We start from the raw sequence: 19117 nt of genomic DNA, 5'->3' as shown, positions 1-19117 counted from the left end.
TGAATGCGCATTTCCCTTAAAGGGATAGTTTAGTCAAAAATAAACATCCATGATTCAGACAGAGCATGCAATTTTAAGCAACTTTCTAATTTACTCCTATTATCAATTTTTCTTTGTTCTCTTTGGTATGTTTATTTAAAAAAGCTGGAAAGTAAGTCTAGGAGCCAGCCCATTTTTTGTTCAGCACCTGGATAGTGCTTGTTGATTGGATGGCTACATTTAGACACTAATCAGCAAGCGCTATCCAGATGCTGAACCAAAAATGGGCTGGCTTCTAAGCTTACATTCCAGCTTTTTAAAATAAAGATATCAAGAGAACGAAGAAAAATTGATAATAGGAGTAAATTAGAAAATTGCTTAAAATTGCATCATCTGTCTGAATCATAAAAGTTTAATTTTGACTATAACCCTAAGCTAAAAATAAAACCCACCCAATAAACCCTTAAAAAAAACCTAACACTAACCCCCGACGATCCACTTACAGTTTTTGAAGACGGGACATCCATCCTCATCCAAGCAGCAGAAGTCCTCATCGAAGCCAGCATAAGTCTTCATTCAAGCAGGGTAGAAGTCTTCATCCAGACGGCATCTTCTATCTTCATCCATCCCGAGCGGAGCGGGTCCATCTTCAAGACATCCTGCGAGGAGCATCCTCTTCTTACGATGGTTGCTGAAGAATGAAGTTTCCCTTTAAATGACTTCATCCAAGATGGCGTCCCTTACATTTTGATTGGCTGATAGAATTCAGCCAATAGGAATTAAGGGGAGGAAATCCTATTGGCTGTTGCAATCAGCCAATAGGATTGAGCTTTCATCCTATTGGCTGATCCAATCAGCCAATAGGATTGAGCTCGCATTCTGGATGAAGACTTCTTCCCGCTTGGATGAAGACTTCTGCCGGCTTTCGATGAGGATGGATGTCCGGTCTTCAAAAACTGTAAGTGGATCTGTGGGGGTTAGTGTTAGGTTTTTTAAGGGTTTATTTGGTGGGTTTTATTTTTAGCCCAGGGTTTTGGGCAATGTAAAGAGCTAAATGCCCTTTTATTTTGGGGGGACTTTTTTATTTTAATAGGGCTATTGGATTAGGAGTAATTCTTTTTATTTTTGATAATTTCTTTTTTGATTTTGTGTAATTTAGTGTTTATTTTTTGTAATTTAGATAATTGTATTTTGTTATTTTAATTTATTTAATTTATTGTAATGTTAGGTGTTAGTGTAACTTAGGTTAGGTTTAATTTTACAGGTAAATTTGTATTTATTTTAACTAGGTAGTTAGTAAATAGTTAATAACTATTTACTAACTAGTCTACCTAGTTAAAATAAATACAAACTTAGCTGTGAAATAAAAATAAAACCTAAGATAGCTACGATATAAATATTAGCTATATTGTAGCTAGCTTAAGGTTTATTTTACAGGTAAGTTTGTATTTAGTTTTAAATAGGAATTATTTAGGTAATAATAGTAGGTTTTATTTAGATTTATTTTAATTATATTTATGTTAGGGGGTGTTACGGTTAGGTTTAGGGGTTAATAGGTTTATTATAGCGGCGGAGTGTGCAGACGGCAGATTAGGGGTTAATTATATTTACATAGTGTTTTTGATGCGGGAGGGTGGCGGTTTAGGGATTAATAATTTTATTATAGTGGCAGCGATGTCGGGGAGCAGCGGAATAGGGGTTAATACATTTTTGTCCGGAGCGGCAGATTAGAGGTTAATAATTTTATTTTAGTGTTTGTGATGCGGGAGGGCCTCGGTTTAGGGGTTAATAGGTAGTTTATGGGTATTAGTGTACTTTTTAACAGTTTAGATATGAGTTTTATGTTACATCTTTGGCGGTACAGATCTTGTCATTTTAGGCTGTACCGCTCACTTTTTGGCCTCACAGCAAAACTCGTAATACCGGTGCAATGAAAGTCCCATTGAAAAAGGACTTTTCTTAAAGTGCAGTACTGACGTTGCGTGACAGCCAGAAAAGTGTGCGGTACAGCTATTCTGACAAGATTTTTTCACTCATAATGCCGAACTCGTAATCTGGCTGTATGTTTCTTAAACATAAATCAAGAGATTATAGTACTTTTTATATGCCCAAATCCAATACAAATTCAAAAGAACGACAATCTAGACGTGTGAAGAACCCTAAAATATTATTTGCATGATAGGAAACAGTTTAGACAATCCTCCAGTTGTTATTTTTTTTTTAATCAGAGTTTACAAATCCCAAAATTTCCAGTTTTTGCTAATCTTCCAGTTTATTTGTACATTTTTCTGGGAAGCATAAAGGTTAGAAGGCAACAGCAGTTTCCTTTGCTTCTTGGTAAAGTGTTTGATCCACAAAGCTTTCTTGGAGGATGGAAAGTCACCTCCACAATGTATTACAACTCATTCTACTTGATCAGTTTTCACTTCTTTGGCATTCAGAAATGAGGCAATGGAACAAATTTGCAAGGAAGCAACCTGGGGCGCGATCCGATATACGGCGCAGGTTTCGGCGCAAGCGTGGAAACCTGCGCTGCCTGTAGTTTCACCTTGCACATCGGGCTATCACATATATGGCGCCGACAGTTACTTAAGTGCAGTAAGTCGGACAAACTAGCGATGTCCAGAAATAAGCGTAAGTACAAATTTCTAGAAACTGCCGCCTCCTAAAAAAACTAACTAGGGAGGCGGAGCCTAAGGAGGCTAAGGAATGGACGCTTAGGAGAAGTGCTCCAGGCAGTTAACTGTGCTTTTTGGCAATTATGTGGTGAATTTGCCTTCCAACTCAACTGACCCTCCTTTTGACACTGACCGGATGGTCCGGTCTTTAGCTGCGCTAACCAACAGCGTGTAATTCTGGACACGGAGAGCTGCAGTACAGAGAGCAGCAGAGAAGAGGATTGGCGGCCATGTTTGGAGCCCGCGTGGAGCGGGTAACAGTGTCTCTCATTCTGCTGAAGCTGTCTTAAGTGTCTTAAGTGCCGCAGCACACAGCGAGCCCCATCTGTGTAAACGGTGGCCACAGAAAGCAAGCCAAGGCCACGCTGACATACGCAAAGTGTCTAGCAGGGGAGATCAACAGCGGTGCAGGGACCGCTCGCAAATCTGACAAGGCGGCCATACAGTAAGATGCAGGTACGGAGGTGACAGGAGAAAATCTAGAATTAAGAGCGGGTTATTATAACCCAGAGATAAACACAAATCCCTGTGAAAGGTTCAAATGGTGCTGGGGAGATATAGAAACAAATTTAATGACGGCCTGTAAGGGAGGAAGAATATGACAGGCTGAGGCATACACTGGCTAAGCAAGTCTGGTTCGAACAGCACAGATAAGAAGCTGATAAATTAAGTTGGCGAGATCCAAGACAGATACATATAGAAAGAATTAGAACAGCAATACAAGGACATTTAAGGTTTGGTCTGGAGGCTGCTGGAGGATTGGAGTGGTGTAGGGGGCAAAGTCTCTGAGAAAAGAAAAGATTTATATTTTAGTGATAAAAATTTGCACCTACTGAAGTTTATTGTAACTAGATCCTGATTCAGCCTGGGGAAGTTTGCAACATGGCTGCCAAAAGAAATGTGAAAGCTACTACAGTAAGCAGGCAACCCACGGCTCCCATTTTTTTTTAAGTCTTCAAGAGGTGAAAAATCCCCTGAACAACAGTCTCCCCAATCAGATGAGGAAAGAGAGGACAGACATCAGGCAGGGGCTGGAAATCTCTCTCCAATAACAAAAGCTGACCTAGAGCATTTGGTCTCAAAGCAAGACATAGCCACAAACTTTGAGAGACTGTTAGAAAAAATGGAAACCTTGCAAAACACAGTAACTAACAGTTTAGCAGAGCTTAAACAGGAAGTAGGAGAATTAGGTTCTAGGGTAAATTCCCTGGAGGAAAGCGGTGAGACCCTGATAGAGGGCTTGAATGAGATCACAACGCAAGTGTCCTCACAGCAAAAAGATATGGAAGAGGTATACGACAAACTTGAAGACCTAGAAAATCGCAGCTGCCTCTGCAATATTCGCTTAAAGGGGGTGCCTGAGTCAGTGACTTCTAAAGATCTGAATATGTACCTGCTTACTCTTTTCCAAGGGATCACAGGAGGTGGCGGAGAGGAGAAATTTCAGATCGAGAGGGCATATAGGGCTCTCCGACCAAAACCTAAAGGAGAGGAGCCGCCACGAGATATCATAGTCAAGATGCTACGATATCAGGAGAAAGAGGAAATTCTAACAGCAGCTCGCAGAAATCCCACATTTAAGCATCAAGGTAACGTTGTCCAGTTCTACCAGGACTTATGTCTGAGGACACTGCAGCGGAGAGGCGCTCTCAGATCACTCACCTCACTGCTTAGGAAGAATCAAATCCCTTATAGATGGGGATTCCCATTCGCCCTCCATATCACATGGGAGAACAGGACATTCTCCATCAGAGACCCTGAAGAAATCCTAGAGACATGCAAGAGACTGAGGTTGGACCCTCCGGCCCCACAACAGCAGAGAACGACTTCAGGAGAGGACTCTTGGAGGGGAAAGCCATTTCAGAAAAAGTGGAGTAAGATCCCCGAAAAGAAAAGGAAGACTTAAGACTGTAAGAGCAGTTCTGAACAGGAGAAAACATCAGTAGTTTTATGGAACTACTGAGAAGATCAAGCGATAATGGATTACTCGTCATGAGGCCAGGGGCCTCATCAAGCCTACTGATCAATGGACAGATGAGTATTATAACTTGTTGTGTGTGTAATTTTTGTTTTCACAAGTTGTGACTAAGTGGAGCCTTCGGGCTCATCTGATATATTGAGGGACCCTAATAAAGGGTTAAAGACTAAACTTTTTTACGGGCTTACGTTTGTCTCAGGCCCTGATAAGTTGATGGCCGGAGATATCTTCAGACACCTGGTAGGGCCTGAGATTCCCTCTAGGAGGTTAGCAGATGTAAGTTGAAAACACATTGAACTATCATTAGACTCAGCTTACAACGCTACATATTGATAATCATAAATCGCCAATGAGGATGTTTAAGACAAAAGAGAAAGCAATTTAACTGCCTGTTAATTTCATCTAGTTTAGGATGATTGGTTGTTCAGCTAGAGCTGGAAATGTTAATGTTAATGTTTTAAAAAATGTTTTGTTTTTGTTTTTTTTTAACCAGGTGGGGCCAAAAAATTCTAGGGACAAGGGTCAAATGACAGGGAAAAGGAGAGTAGGGGTGAATAAAAACATCAAGAAGCTTGCTTACCCTCATAGGGGGAACCGAAGATTTAGGCTTAAGGGTTCTTGGGACAGCGAGAGGTGGGGGGTATTGAGTCTAGATGGCGAATAACTTATTATTAATCTCTCACAACGTGAGAGGTCTTAACACAGATACAAAAAGAAGAACTGCTATCACACAATATTTGAAATCAAACGCCAAGGTCATATTTTTACAGGAGACACACTTTGTTAGGGAGACTATACCAAAGTTTTGGTCACACCACTTCCCACAACATTTTCACTCCACAGCTGACTCCAAGAAAAGGGGGGTTTCCATCTTAATTCACAGATCCCTTGATTTCATGATACATAAGGTATGCAAAGACAAGGAAGGGCGATTTATTATAATTCAGGGTACATGTCAGGACACAGACATAGTGCTGTGTAATGTTTATGCGCCCAATGAAACACAAAATGCCTTTTTTGCCCAGGTATCACATTTACTCACACAATGGTCAAGAACTAGGATAATCCTAGCTGGTGACTTCAATGTAAACATGAACCCGGTAGACGGGTCAGCTCTCAGGAAGGTAACCAGTAAACAACATAGACATAATAGTATCATTAAGTCAATTAGAAGTTCATTAGAAGAACACAACCTAGTCGACTCTTGGGAGGCAGTGGGTAACCGGGGACATGATTACACCTATTATTCTCCAGCCCACAAGACATATTCCACTCTTGACTATATATTTGTTAGCCAAATCATGACACCCAACTTGGTGGCATCGAGCACGCAAACGTGTGCTTGGTCTGACCATACGACGGTGCTCTTGGAGCTTTCAGGACTTGTTAATTTTACTAGGCATAGGTCATGGACATATAACCCAACACTACTAAAGAACCCTGAGATCCACGATAGGACACAGAAAGCTTTGAAAGAGTTTTGGGATATCAATACAGGTTCAGTAAGAAATCCATTAGTGACATGGGCGGCACATAAGCCTTTTCTGAGAGGGCTTCTTATAAAGGAGAAGACGGTTTACAACAAGAACTCAAACAAATTAGTTAATACACTACAGAGGGAGGTAGATCAATTAGAACGGGAACACCAGCGCACGCTGTCGGACAGAACATATAAGACGTTAGTCGCTAAGCGAAAAGAATTAGCCAGAATCCTAAATGATGCTTCTATAAGAGCGGCCCTGAAGTTGAAGGCCCACTACTTTGTTTTTGCGAACAAACCTGACAGATACCTTGCGCATAAACTGAGGGAAAGAACCAAATTCTTTTCTATACCCAAAATATATAAGAGCGACGGGGCCCTTACTTCGAACCCGCAGGAAATTTCAGACAGCTTTGCGCAATATTACGAGAACCTTTACGACGGGAAAAAGGTGGTCTCAGGAGACATAACCCCTCAAATAACCAGATTCTTAGATAAAGTGAATCTAAACCCCATAGAAGAAAGTGACTTGAAAAGTCTTAACACTAAAATTACGAGCTCAGAGGTTTTAGGGGTAATTAAGGATCTCAAAGTGGGCAAGGCGGCGGGGCCAGATGGCCTGACCGCCGAATATTACAAACTTTTTAAGAAGGAATTGCTGCCCCACATGGTTAATTTCTGTAATGGTATTATGGAAGGGTGGGAATTACCCCGGGAGATGTTACAGGCCAAAATTATAGTGATTCCAAAGAGTGGTAGGAATACAAAATTGTGCAAGAATTACAGGCCGATATCCCTAATTAACCACGACATTAAAATCTTTGCGAAGGTAATGACAAATAGGCTGAAACTGATCTTACCCACACTGATCCATCAGGATCAGGTGGGGTTTGTCAAAGATAGGGAGGCCCCGGATAACGTCAGGAGAATAGTGACTTTGTTGGATTACCTGACAGCCCACAAGAAACCAGCTCTATTCCTGTCACTAGACGTGGAAAAAGCGTTTGACAGGATAGACTGGAATTTCATGTTCAAAGTATTAGAAGCCATGGGATTCAGGGGAGCCTTTATTCAGGCACTCAAGGGCATTTACTCAGGACCGACGGCGGTGGTGGGAGCGGCAGGATATCTATCAAGACAAATTGATGTTCTAAATGGGACCCGACAGGGATGCCCGCTCTCGCCGCTGCTGTTCGCTATTTGTATAGAGCCACTGGCTTCATGTATAAGGCAGTCAAAGGATATTTCAGGGGTGCAGCTGGCGTCGTCGGAATATAAATTAACGCTGTTTGCTGACGATGTTTTAGTAACAATGACTAGGCCATTGATATCTCTACCCAATCTATATAAGGTCTTGGAGGAATTCTCAGAGATCTCAGGATACAAAATTAATATAGACAAATGTGAGGCACTACCGGTTTGCCTTCCCCCTCAAACTAAGAAGTTGATTGAGTTGAATTTTGAGTTCAGATGGGCGAAAATGGACATAACATATCTAGGGATCAGACTAAATGATAAGATAGCGGATTTATATAAATTAAACTACATACCTACCTTTAAAGCTATCAAGAAAGATTTGGGAAGGTGGAAAAGAGGGAACTTTTCATGGTATGGGAGGCTTATGTCCATTAAAATGAACGTCCTACCGAGACTAATGTACCTTTTTCGAACGTTACCGATTAGAATCCCTATCCCAGAACTAAAGGCCCTCGAGGACGATCTAATAAGATTCCTGAGAGGAGATCGGAGAGCGAGAATAGCCTCGCAAGTACTGAAACAACATAGACAGGTGGGAGGTGTTGGAGCCCCAAACCTGGTGGAATATTACCAGGCCTCTAGGTTAGCTCAGACGGTCATTTTGGGGAAGGCCGACAGCGGTCTGATATGGCCAAAGATTGAGGCGGAAGTGGCGGGGTGTGGGAGCCCAGCAGATATTTTATGGGACGCAGGGTTACTTAGAAAACAGGAGGCTTACAGATCCCCAGTCACAATGGAAACATTACGCTTGTGGAATAAGATTCCAAGGGAGCTTGGGCTATGCAGACCAAATTCACTACTTATACCAATTAAATTCTTGCTTCCCAAAGAATTGAGGAAGTTAGTGGGTAAATGGGAGAACAAGGGCCTCTACCGTGTGGCAGACTTAGTAAATAGATCAGGGATTCTCACATTTGCTCAGGTCAGTGAAAAAATCGCACCAGAACACCTCAATTGGTATTTGTATTTGCAGATCTCCTCAGCAGTCTCTAAGTACACGACAAACCAAAATACCCCAACATTGACGGAACTTGAAAGATTGGTAGGGACCCCGACTAGGGAGAAGCGGCTGATTTCCAGACTTTACCTGATAATTCAAAAAGCTAAATACACCACTAAATCCTCCTTAGTGGAGAGATGGGAGAAGGATACGCTAGAGATACAAGAGAAGAGGGAATGGGATGATTTATTGTTAAACTCGAGTAAGGGGCTGATTAGTGCGGACATGAGGGAAAATTGTTTCAAGGTGGCTTTCAGATGGTACTTAACACCCGAAATGACAGCACATTACGTATCCTCCTCTCAGGGTAATTGCTACAGAGGTTGCCAGGTTAAGGGGACATATAAGCACATGTGGTGGGAATGCCCGGAGGTCCAGGCATTATGGGTGAGACTATCAGACCTAATAGGTAAGCTACTAGATGAAGAGGTAACCTTGACGATCTCGCAAGCATTGCTTCACGAAAGGGTGAGGCCTTTCAATACGGCAATCAACAAGTTTATTAAGATTCTCTGCACATGCTTAAGGATTTGTGTGGCTAGACACTGGAAGGAAGGGACCCCACCATGGCAGGAAGTAATGGATAAAATTTCAGACACGTACACCATGTCGGAATTAGCGGCATGGGCGCAGGGACACCCTGAACCATTCCAGAAAGTTTGGTTTTATTGAATACTAGGAATAAGGGGTAATAGAGGGTTGGAAGACTGAAAATGACAGATCAGGCATTGATAGGGTGGACTTTTGGGTGGGGGGAAGACACAACTACATGAGGATGACACGGCCCTTCAAAGGACAGGGGCAACAATGATAAGAACCCACATAAACAAGTAGATTTTCACCTGTGATGAGATGTGTTAGGCTCCACCTGGGGGGAGCGGTTTGTTAGGGGGGGGGGGTACTGAGAAGTCTGTTATAAGGTTTGACGGTGGGACTGGTAGTCTGCGTTGTGTAATTTGTGATCAATACAGCAAAGGTAACTTGGAAATGCAGTACATGCGGGCTCCGCAGTTGGAGTATGTAATACTATAGATCCAGTACAATTTGTTCTGTGGAACGACCATGTTACTTATTGTGTCAAGATATTTTGTCCTGCTTCTGTTTATAATTATTTTGTTCGTTTATATTATGTGAAACCAATAAAAATTATTTCAACTAAAAAAACTAACTAAAATCTTAATTCTCCCGTGACTGTCTAACATGCCTCCCAAAAATAGCCCGACACATATACCCCTCTTTCCGCAATCCCCCCTCTCACTCCTAACAATAAATGTATTAACCTCTAGACCGACAACCCCCCACAACGCAATAAGCCTAATTATTAACCCCTAAACCGCCATAGCCCACACTGCAATAAACCTATCCTAGTATTAACCCCTAAACCGCCACTCCCGGACCCCCTAATCTGACCCCCCTACACTGCCGCCACCTATATTAAATGTATTACCCCCTAATCTGACCCCCCTATACCGCCACCACCTATATTAAATGTATTACCCCCTAATCTGACCCCACTACACTGCCGCCAACTATATTAAATGTGTTACCCCCTAATCTGACCCCCCTACACCGCCGCCACCTATATTAAATGTATTACCCCCTAATCTGATCCCCCTACACCGCTGCCACCTATATTAAATTTATTAACCCCTAATCTAATCCCCCTACACCGCCGCCACCTATATTAAATATATTAACCCCTAAACCTAAGTCTAACCCTAACACCCCCTAACTTAATTATTTAAATAAATCTAAATAATACTAATATTATTAACTAAATGATTCCTATTTAAAACTAAATACTTACCTATAAAATAAACCCTAAGATAGCTGCAATATAATTAATAATTACATTGTAGCTATTTTAGGGTTTATATTTATTTTACAGGTAACTTTGTATTTATTTTAACTAGGTACAATAGCTATTAAATAGTTAATAACTATTTAATAGCTACCTATTTAAAATAATTACAAAATTACCTGTAAAATAAATCCTAACCTAAGTTACAAATACACCTAACACTACACTATCAATAAATTAATTAAATAAACTACAATTATCTAAACTAAAATACAATTAAATAAACTAAACTATATTACAAAAAAAACCCACTAAATTACAAAAAACAAAAAAATATTACAAGAATTTTAAGCTAAAAACACCTAATTCTAAGCCCCCTAATAAAATAAAAAAGCCCCCCAAAATAATAAAATTTCCCTAAACTAAATTACAAAAGTAATCAGCTCTATTACCAGTCCTTAAAATGGCCTTTTGCGGGGCATTGCCCCAAAGTAATCAGCTCTTTTACCTGTAAAAAAAAAGAACAACCCCCCCCACATTACAACCCACCACCCACACACCCCTACTCTAAAACCCACCCAATCCCCCCTTAAAAAAACCTAAGTCTAACCCCCAAGTTGTCGTTACCTGTCCTGAAGACCGACGGAGAAGGTCCTGTTCCAGGCGGTGAAGTCTTCTTCCAAGAGGCGACCTCTTCTTCTTCCAGGAACCAGCCGGCGTGGAGCAGAGGAGTTGAAGACCGATGAACGCGGAGCTGAAGACCGTCAACTCTGGAACTGAAGACCGGCCACGCTGGAACTGAATATCGGCGACACTGGAACTGAAGACCGCGGAGCCATGGAGCGTGGAGGATCCTCTTCATATGATCTCCGCCGTACACTGAATAGGAATTCAAGGTACGCGATTAAAAATGGCGTCCCTTGAATTCCTATTGGCTGATTCGAGCCTTCAAATTCAAATCAGCCAGTCGGCTGAAAGCTACTGTAATTCTATTGGCTAATTTGAATAGCCAATAGAATAAGAGCTACTGAAATTCTATTGGCTGATTTGAATAGCCAATAGAATTACAGTAGCTCTCAGCCGATTGGCTGATTTGAATTTGAAGGCTCAAATCAGCCAATAGGAATTCAAGGGACACCATTTTTAATTGCGTACCTTGAATTCCTATTCAGTGTATGGCGGAGATCGTATGAAGAGGATCCTCCACGCTCCATGGCTCTGCGGTCTTCAGTTCCAGCGTCACCAATCTTCAGTTCCAGCGCGGCCGGTCTTCGGTTCCAGAGTCGACAGTCTTAAGCTCCGCAGTGATCGGTCTTCAACTCCTCCGCTCCGGCTGGTTCCTGGAAGAAGAAGAGGTCGCCGCTTGGAAGAAGACTTCACCGCCTGGAACAGGGCCTTCTCTACCGGTCTTCAGGACTGGTAAGGACCACTTGGGGGTTAGACCTAGGTTTTTTTAAGGGGGGGATCTGGTGGGTTTTAGAGTAGGGGTGTGTGGGTGGTGGGTTGTAATGTGGGGGGGGGTTGTTCTTTTTTTACAGGTAAAAAAGCTGATTACTTTGGGGCAAGGCCGTTTTAAGGGCTGGTAATAGAGCTGATTACTTTTGTAATTTAGTTTAGGGTAGGGAAATTTTATTATTTTGGGGGGCTTTTTTATTTTATTAGGGGGCTTAGATTAGGTGTAATTAGCTTAAAATTCTTGTAATATTTTTTTGTTTTTTGTAATTTAGTGTTTGTTTTTTGTAATATAGTTTAGTTTATTTAATTGTATTTTGTATCAGGGTTGTTAACCTATCTTCCTTTCCCTTATCCCTCACACAAATGTCACTGCTAAGTAAAGGTTTGTCATTCTGCCCATCGGCACGCCTGGATAAATTTGAATTCATGAAGGATCTAAACTTGTTTGCTAGAAAGTTAGTACTGAAAAAGTTATGAATAGAAAAATTGATCCGGGTTTACCTTTAGACAGGAATGACAAACTTGCCATGGATGATTTACTGTCACTATTAGAGGATCAAAATGAAGATGTTGATAAAATTCAACACCCTAAGAAATCTAATTTTAGACCAACTTCCAAGTATATGCCTCCACTTTCAACCGCTCCAGGGATTCAAAACTTTGTAAGATGCGTAGAAAGAGAAATTGGGGAATTACAAGTTTGTGGAGTTATTCAGGATAATTTGAGTATAAATGAGAGGAAATCTCTCACAGAATTACTCAATAGTAAGGGACTCATTTTTAAATCATCTGATAAAGGTGGTAATCTGGTGGTCATGAATGATCATGACTATGTGGCAGAAGTCCAGAGGCAATTGTCCAATACGACACAATATGAATTAACTGACAGATCTGCATTTGACACATCATGAACTTTTGTTTATTCTGAATGATGCTTTGAGAGATGGGTTAATAACAACCAAGGAACATGCATTCATGTTTAAAAAGTTTCCGATTGTGCCTACCTTTCACTGCATTCCCAAGCTGCACAAATGTATGAGTAAACCGCCGGGACGACTGATTGTCTCGGGCATAGGGGGGCCAATGGAAGGGGCGAGTAGATATAGACTACTTCATGAGACCCTTCCTCAGTTCATTGCCCTCCTATGTCCAAGATACTTCGGATGTCCTCAGGAAATTAGATGGCATTGATGCTGAAGAGGATACATGGTTGGTGACCCTCAATGTCGAGTCGTTATACTCCTCGATCCATCACGCTGTAGGGATCAGAGCAATTAGATATTTTCTTGAACAAAGGGGACATGATTTTCAGAAACACACTGATTTTGTAATCTCTTTGTTACATCTAATTCTAAATAATAATGTCTTCCAATTTGGCGGAAAGTACTATAGACAGCTCCAAGGTACAGCCATGGGTGCCACATGTGCCCCCACCTACGCATGTTTACATCTTGGCTTATGGGAGGCACGAGAAGTTTTTTCGTGCTTTGAGTCCCTGGTGGAGGCACATGTGGCACTCTGGCTCCGCTATGTGGACGACATTTTCCTCCTATGGAGGGGTAGTAAAGAATTATTAGAAAATTTCTTGAGTATTTTGAATACTGACAATGGGTACAATATTTTTCTTACATGTGAAATGAGCAAAGAGGAAACAATATTTCTAGATTCATCAATAAGAAAAGAAGGTAGACATCTAACTACTAAGGTTTATCGAAAATCAACGGCCACTAATAGCCTCCTTCATGCTAGCAATCATCATCCTGAATGCCTAAAATCTGGTACACCAGTTGGCCAGTTCCTTTGGTTAAGAAGGAATTGCTCTAACTCTGAGGAATTTGAGACACAGGCTAAAGAGATGTCACGTAGGTTCCTTGAAAGAGGATACTCCAAGAGACAGGTTAAAAGGGCCTGGACTAGGGCTAGGAATAGCACAAGGAATGATCTGCTTTATAAACAGAATGGAGATAAGGTACGCCTAATAACTAAGTTCAATTCACACTGGGGTAAACTTAGAGATATAATGAAAAAATACTGGCATATGTTAACTATTGATACTGAATTAAAAGATTATGTAGGAGACTTCCCTTTGTTGACAGCACGTAGAGCTGATAGTCTCAAGGACAAGCTTGTCAGAAGTGAATACATAAAAAATCCGACAACCACTTGGTTAAGTGCCAGAGGTAAATGGCAAGGCTGTAGCCCTTGTGGGCATTGTGTATATTGCAGGTTCATACAAAAAACAAGTAAATTTGAAACCTCAACAGGTAGACAATATAACATTAAACAATGGATTACCTGTAACACTACAGGTGTCATATACCTCTTACACTGTTCGTGTCCCCTATATTATATAGGGAAAATTAAACGTGATTTGAAAGAGCGAGTGAAGGAGCATAGGGATGATATTAAGAATAAGGAGCAGGATATTCCGGTGGCCAGACACTTTGAATTGTACCATAATTCTGATTTTACAATTATGAAAGTGACTGGGATTCAGCATATAAAACGGCACCGTCGTGGTGGAGATGTTGATAACATGTTATTAAAAAATGAATCCCGTTGGATTTACCGTTTAAACACACTGGCTCCAAATGGCCTTAATGAAAAAAATTGATTTCTCATGTTTCCTGTAGAACATCTTTTTTGTAGGGGACAATGAACTACCCATTAGAGATGTTACCTTTTGTATAAACATATTCAGATGTATAGATAGCAGTTAAGCCTTTACCCCAAAATGTATGAAAAAGTAAAAAGATGTGAAAATTGCACTTGCTGCAAATTCGTGTTGTTTTTAGTTTTGCCACCCCGGAATGGAACAATACCCCAAACTATTTTGTATAACACGTAATCATTCAAATAATATGATGTATGTGCAAGTACATGTTGTTTTTTAACTCTGTATATAAGTTTGCTGTATTGTTGTCATAACCGTCACTAATTAAATATTTAAATTAGCAACTGAGCTATATAGGTGGTGTAATCGCCACATACAAGCATCCGATGAAGCCCTAAGGTCAGCCCACTAAAGGGGAGGGGCGAAACGCGTCATGCAATTTACCTGGCAGCTGGTCTCAAGTTTACTGTGTTACTGTGATGTGGTTTCAGTAACCAACAAGCATACAGCAGTCTTGGATTTAAGTTCCGGTCCTGTGAATACAAGGAGGCATTAACCGCAAAGAAGTCTGTATACAAACCGCCTTGTTGGAGAATTACCAAGGATCTGGTATGGAGCGTACATAGCCCTTAAGATGGATCGAGTGGTAATTATATAGGCTGTGTTTGGATAATACACTGGAACTTTTCTTTCATGTAATTAGCAAGAGTCCATGAGCTAGTGACGTATGGGATATACATTCCTACCAGGAGGGGCAAAGTTTCCCAAACCTCAAAATGCCTATAAATACACCCCTCACCACACCCAAAATTCAGTTTTACAAACTTTGCCTCCCGTGGAGGTGGTGAAGTAAGTTTGTGCTAGATTCTTTGTTGATATGCGCTTCGCAGCAGGCTGGAGCCCGGTTTTCCTCTCAGAGTGCAGTTAATGTCAGAGGGATGTGAAGAGAGTATTGCCTATTTGAATACCATTGTCTCCTTCTACGGGATCTATTTCATAGGTTCTCTGTTATCGGTCGTAGAAATTTCTTCTCCTACCTCCCTTTTCAGATCGATGATATACTCTAATATACCATTACCTCTACTGATTCTCGTTTCAGTACTGGTTTGGCTATCTACTATATGTAGATGAGTGTCTTGGGGTAAGTAAGTCTTATTTTATTATGACACTCTTAAACTATGGTTGGGCACTTTATTTTATAAAGTTCTAAATATATGTGTTTATACTTATATTTGCCATGATTCAGGGTAATCAGTATTCCTTATTTCAGACAGTCAGTTTCATTATTTGGGATAATGCATATGAATGATTATTTTTTCTTACCTTAAAGTCTTTGATTCATCATGCTTATGTAGAGTCGGGTAAATCCCCGCCTCAAAGAATTACGGCTCATTCTACTAGGTCAGTTTCTACTTCCTGGGCGTTTAGGAATGAAGCTTCTGTTGATCAGATTTGCAAAGCAGCAACTTGGTCTTCTTTGCATACTTTTACTAAATTCTACCATTTTGATGTTTTCTCTTCTTCTGAAGCAGTTTTTGGTAGAAAAGTACTTCAGGCAGCTGTTTCAGTTTGATTCCTCTGCTTATAATTTCAGTTTTTTTCATTATTGAGATTAAAACTTTTGTTTTGGGTTGTGGATTATTGTTTTTCAGCGGAATTGGCTGTCTTTATTTTATCCCTCCCTCTCTAGTGACTCTTGCGTGGAAGTTCCACATCTTGGGTATCTGCTATCCCATACGTCACTAGCTCATGGACTCTTGCTAATTACATGAAAGAAAACATAATTTATGTAAGAACTTACCTGATAAATTCATTTCTTTCATATTAGCAAGAGTCCATGAGGCCCACCCTTTTTTGTGGTGGTTATGATTTTTTTGTATAAAGCACAATTATTCCAATTCCTTATTTTGATGCTTTCGCTCCTTTCTTATCACCCCACTTCTTGGCTATTCGTTAAACTGAATTGTGGGTGTGGTGAGGGGTGTTATTTATAGGCATTTTGAGGTTTGGGAAACTTTGCCCCTCCTGGTAGGATTGTATATCCCATACGTCACTAGCTCATGGACTCTTGCTAATATGAAAGAAATGAATTTATCAGGTAAGTTCTTACATAAATTATGTTTTTACCGCGATTGTGGTGAGGCTGCTTGTTCTGTGATTTGCGCTGGTTTCCCAATCGGTAACGCTGGAACTGTTTTTTTGCAACATTCTCATAATACGGAGCGTGTGATTCACACTAAGTGCTCTGTTTGTGTACATTTGTGAACTGTGTCTATATTGAAATAATTGTTGCAAAATTGTATCCTTCACATTAATGTTTGTAGCAGGCAGAATGTTTTGTTACAATATGGCATTTATATGTCATAACGGTATTTATACGGTTATGTGATAGGTATCATTTGTTAACCAGGCGGTTATGTGATAGGTATCATTTGTTAACCAGGCCTGGTTTATACAATACACTCCTTTTAACAACACACTTGGGTTTGGGGTATAATTATGTTTCTGACATGTGTAGGTTTAGCAAATAAACCACTTGTTGTCAATGCAATTTGAGTGCTGCCTTGTCATTCTTTTTCACAGTTATTATTTTTAGCTGTGACTTTTCTCATAATTATTTTATAAAAAAGCTGATTACTTTGGGGCAATGCCCCGCAAAAGGCCCTTTTAAGGGCTGGTAATAGAGCTGATTACTTTTGTAATTTAGTTTAGGGTAGGGAAATATTATTTTTTGAGGGGCTTTTTTATTTTATTAGGGGGCTTAGATTAGGTGTAATTAGCTTAAAATTCTTTGTAATTTAGTGTTTTTTTTTTTTTGTAATATAGTTTAGTTTATTTAATTGTATTTTAGTTTAGATAATTGTAGTTTATTTAATTGATAGTGTAGTGTTAGGTGTATTTGTAACTTAGATTAGGATTTATTTTACAGGTAATTTTGTAATTATTTTAACTAGGTAGCTATTAAATAGTTTTTAACTATTATAGGTAAGTATTTAGTTGTAAATAGGAATAATTTAGTTAATAATATTAATATTATTTAGATTTATTTAAATAATAATTAAGTTAGGGGGTGTTAGGGTTAGACTTAGGTTTAGGGGTTAATATATTTAATATAGGTGGCGGCGGTGTAAGGGGATTAGATTAGGGGTTAATAAATTTAATATAGGTGATGGAGGTGTAGGGGGGTCAGATTAGGGGTTAATAAATTTAATATAGGTGGCGGTGTAGGGGGATCAGATTAGGGGTTAATAAATTTAATATAGGTGGTGGCGGTGTAGGGGGATCAGATTAGGGGTTAATAAATTTAATATAGGTGGCGGCGGTGTAGGGGGGTCAGATTAGGGGTTAATAAATTTAATATAGGTGGCGGCGGTGTAGGGGGATCAGATTAAGGGTTAATAAATTTAAACAGACTCTTCCACACAGGTGGATGAGATCCAGCAGTAAACGGACCGAGAATATGGGTTTAAAAGTCTCTTTATTGTATATCCATAAAAGTATACTGTGAGCAGTCACAGAAAGTAAGTAACGATATCACAGCCAAAAGTGTGTCAGCCTAACAGCTCAGTGCCTAGATATCCAACATGTTTTGTGCTATTGCAGCAATTCGCCAGGGATAAATAATAAATTTAATATAGGTGGTGTAGGGGGATCAGATTAGGGGTTAATAAATTTAATATAGGTGGCGGTGGTGTAGGGGGATCAGATTAGGGGTTAATAAATTTAATATAGGTGGCTGCGGTGTAGGGGGGTCAGATTAGGGGGTAATACATTTAATGTAGGTGGCGGCGGGGTCCGAGAGCAGCGGTTTAGGGGTTAAACACTTTATTAGGTATTGCGGTGGGGGATTGCGGTTGACAGGTAGATAGACATTGCGCATGTGTTAGGTGTTAGGTTTTATTTTGCAGGCAGTTTAGGGAGTTACGGTGCACCAATACTCAGCGTAAGGCTTACTACGCCTGCATTTTGTGGCGAGGTGAAAATGGAGAAGTCCTTACGCTGTTTATTGGATACCAAATTGCGCGGCTTTTCTATACCAGTCTATGGGCCAAAAAACTACGGCCGAAGGGTAAAATATACGAGCGTAACTTCTATGTTACGCCGTATATAGGATACCAAACCAGCGCAAAATTTGGCGTCGCCGGCTTTTGCGGGTGACGCTGCATATCGGATCGGGCCCCTGGTCTTCTTTGTATACTTTTACTAAAGTTTATAACTTTTGCCTTTTCTAAGGCCACCGGCCACCTTTGGTAGGAAAGTCTTTCAGGTTATAGTGTCTGGTATATAGGTGCCTGCCTTAATACTTTGTCTTACCCATTTCTTGGGGACTCAACAGCTTGGGTAGACAAGACCCTCCCAATTTAATTTTTCTTGAAGGCAGTTCTAGTTTGCACCTCATTTACCCTGCTTTGTTATTGCTTATATTTTCTGTTATTCTTCTTTTCTAGGCTAGACTGAGGGGAAAAGAAAGTGTTTTTTTTTTTTTTTATCTTTGCCTCCTCCTAGTGGCCGGGCGTTGAATCTTAAATGTGAACTCTCACTACCATGAAAGAAAGGAATTTATCAGGTAAGCAAAAATTAAAATTTTCCACATCTAAAAGAGGGCATTTTCCTTGTAAAACTGATGTATCTGAACTGAGAAAAAATAAATTTTTCTTGTAAAACTGTACAACGGCATTTTCCTTGTAAAACTGATGTATCTGAACAGAGAAAAAATAAAATTTTTGTTGCTATGATTGTCAAGCTTGTCACTGCAGTTGGTCTTTGATTTAAAAAGTTTACAGCTTTAACGTAAGCTTTTTACCATGCAGAAATATGTTAAATTGTTTAAATAATGCTCTTTCATCTGCATGGGAGAAATTTAAATAAACCTTC

The 19117-nt window shown here is 40.2% G+C and overlaps 1 protein-coding gene across 1 annotated transcript in view; it reads left to right on the top strand.

Annotated features, from left to right (window-relative positions):
• Positions 1-19117, top strand: part of GHDC (GH3 domain containing) — a 390939-nt gene that overhangs the window by 285903 nt on the left and 85919 nt on the right. The window lies entirely within an intron of this gene.

Source organism: Bombina bombina, chromosome 1, assembly GCF_027579735.1.
Source record: "Bombina bombina isolate aBomBom1 chromosome 1, aBomBom1.pri, whole genome shotgun sequence".
In the NCBI taxonomy this organism is placed as follows: domain Eukaryota; kingdom Metazoa; phylum Chordata; class Amphibia; order Anura; family Bombinatoridae; genus Bombina; species Bombina bombina.
Note: the sequence above shows the minus strand (reverse complement) of the source record. Positions and strands in the feature narration are given on the sequence as shown.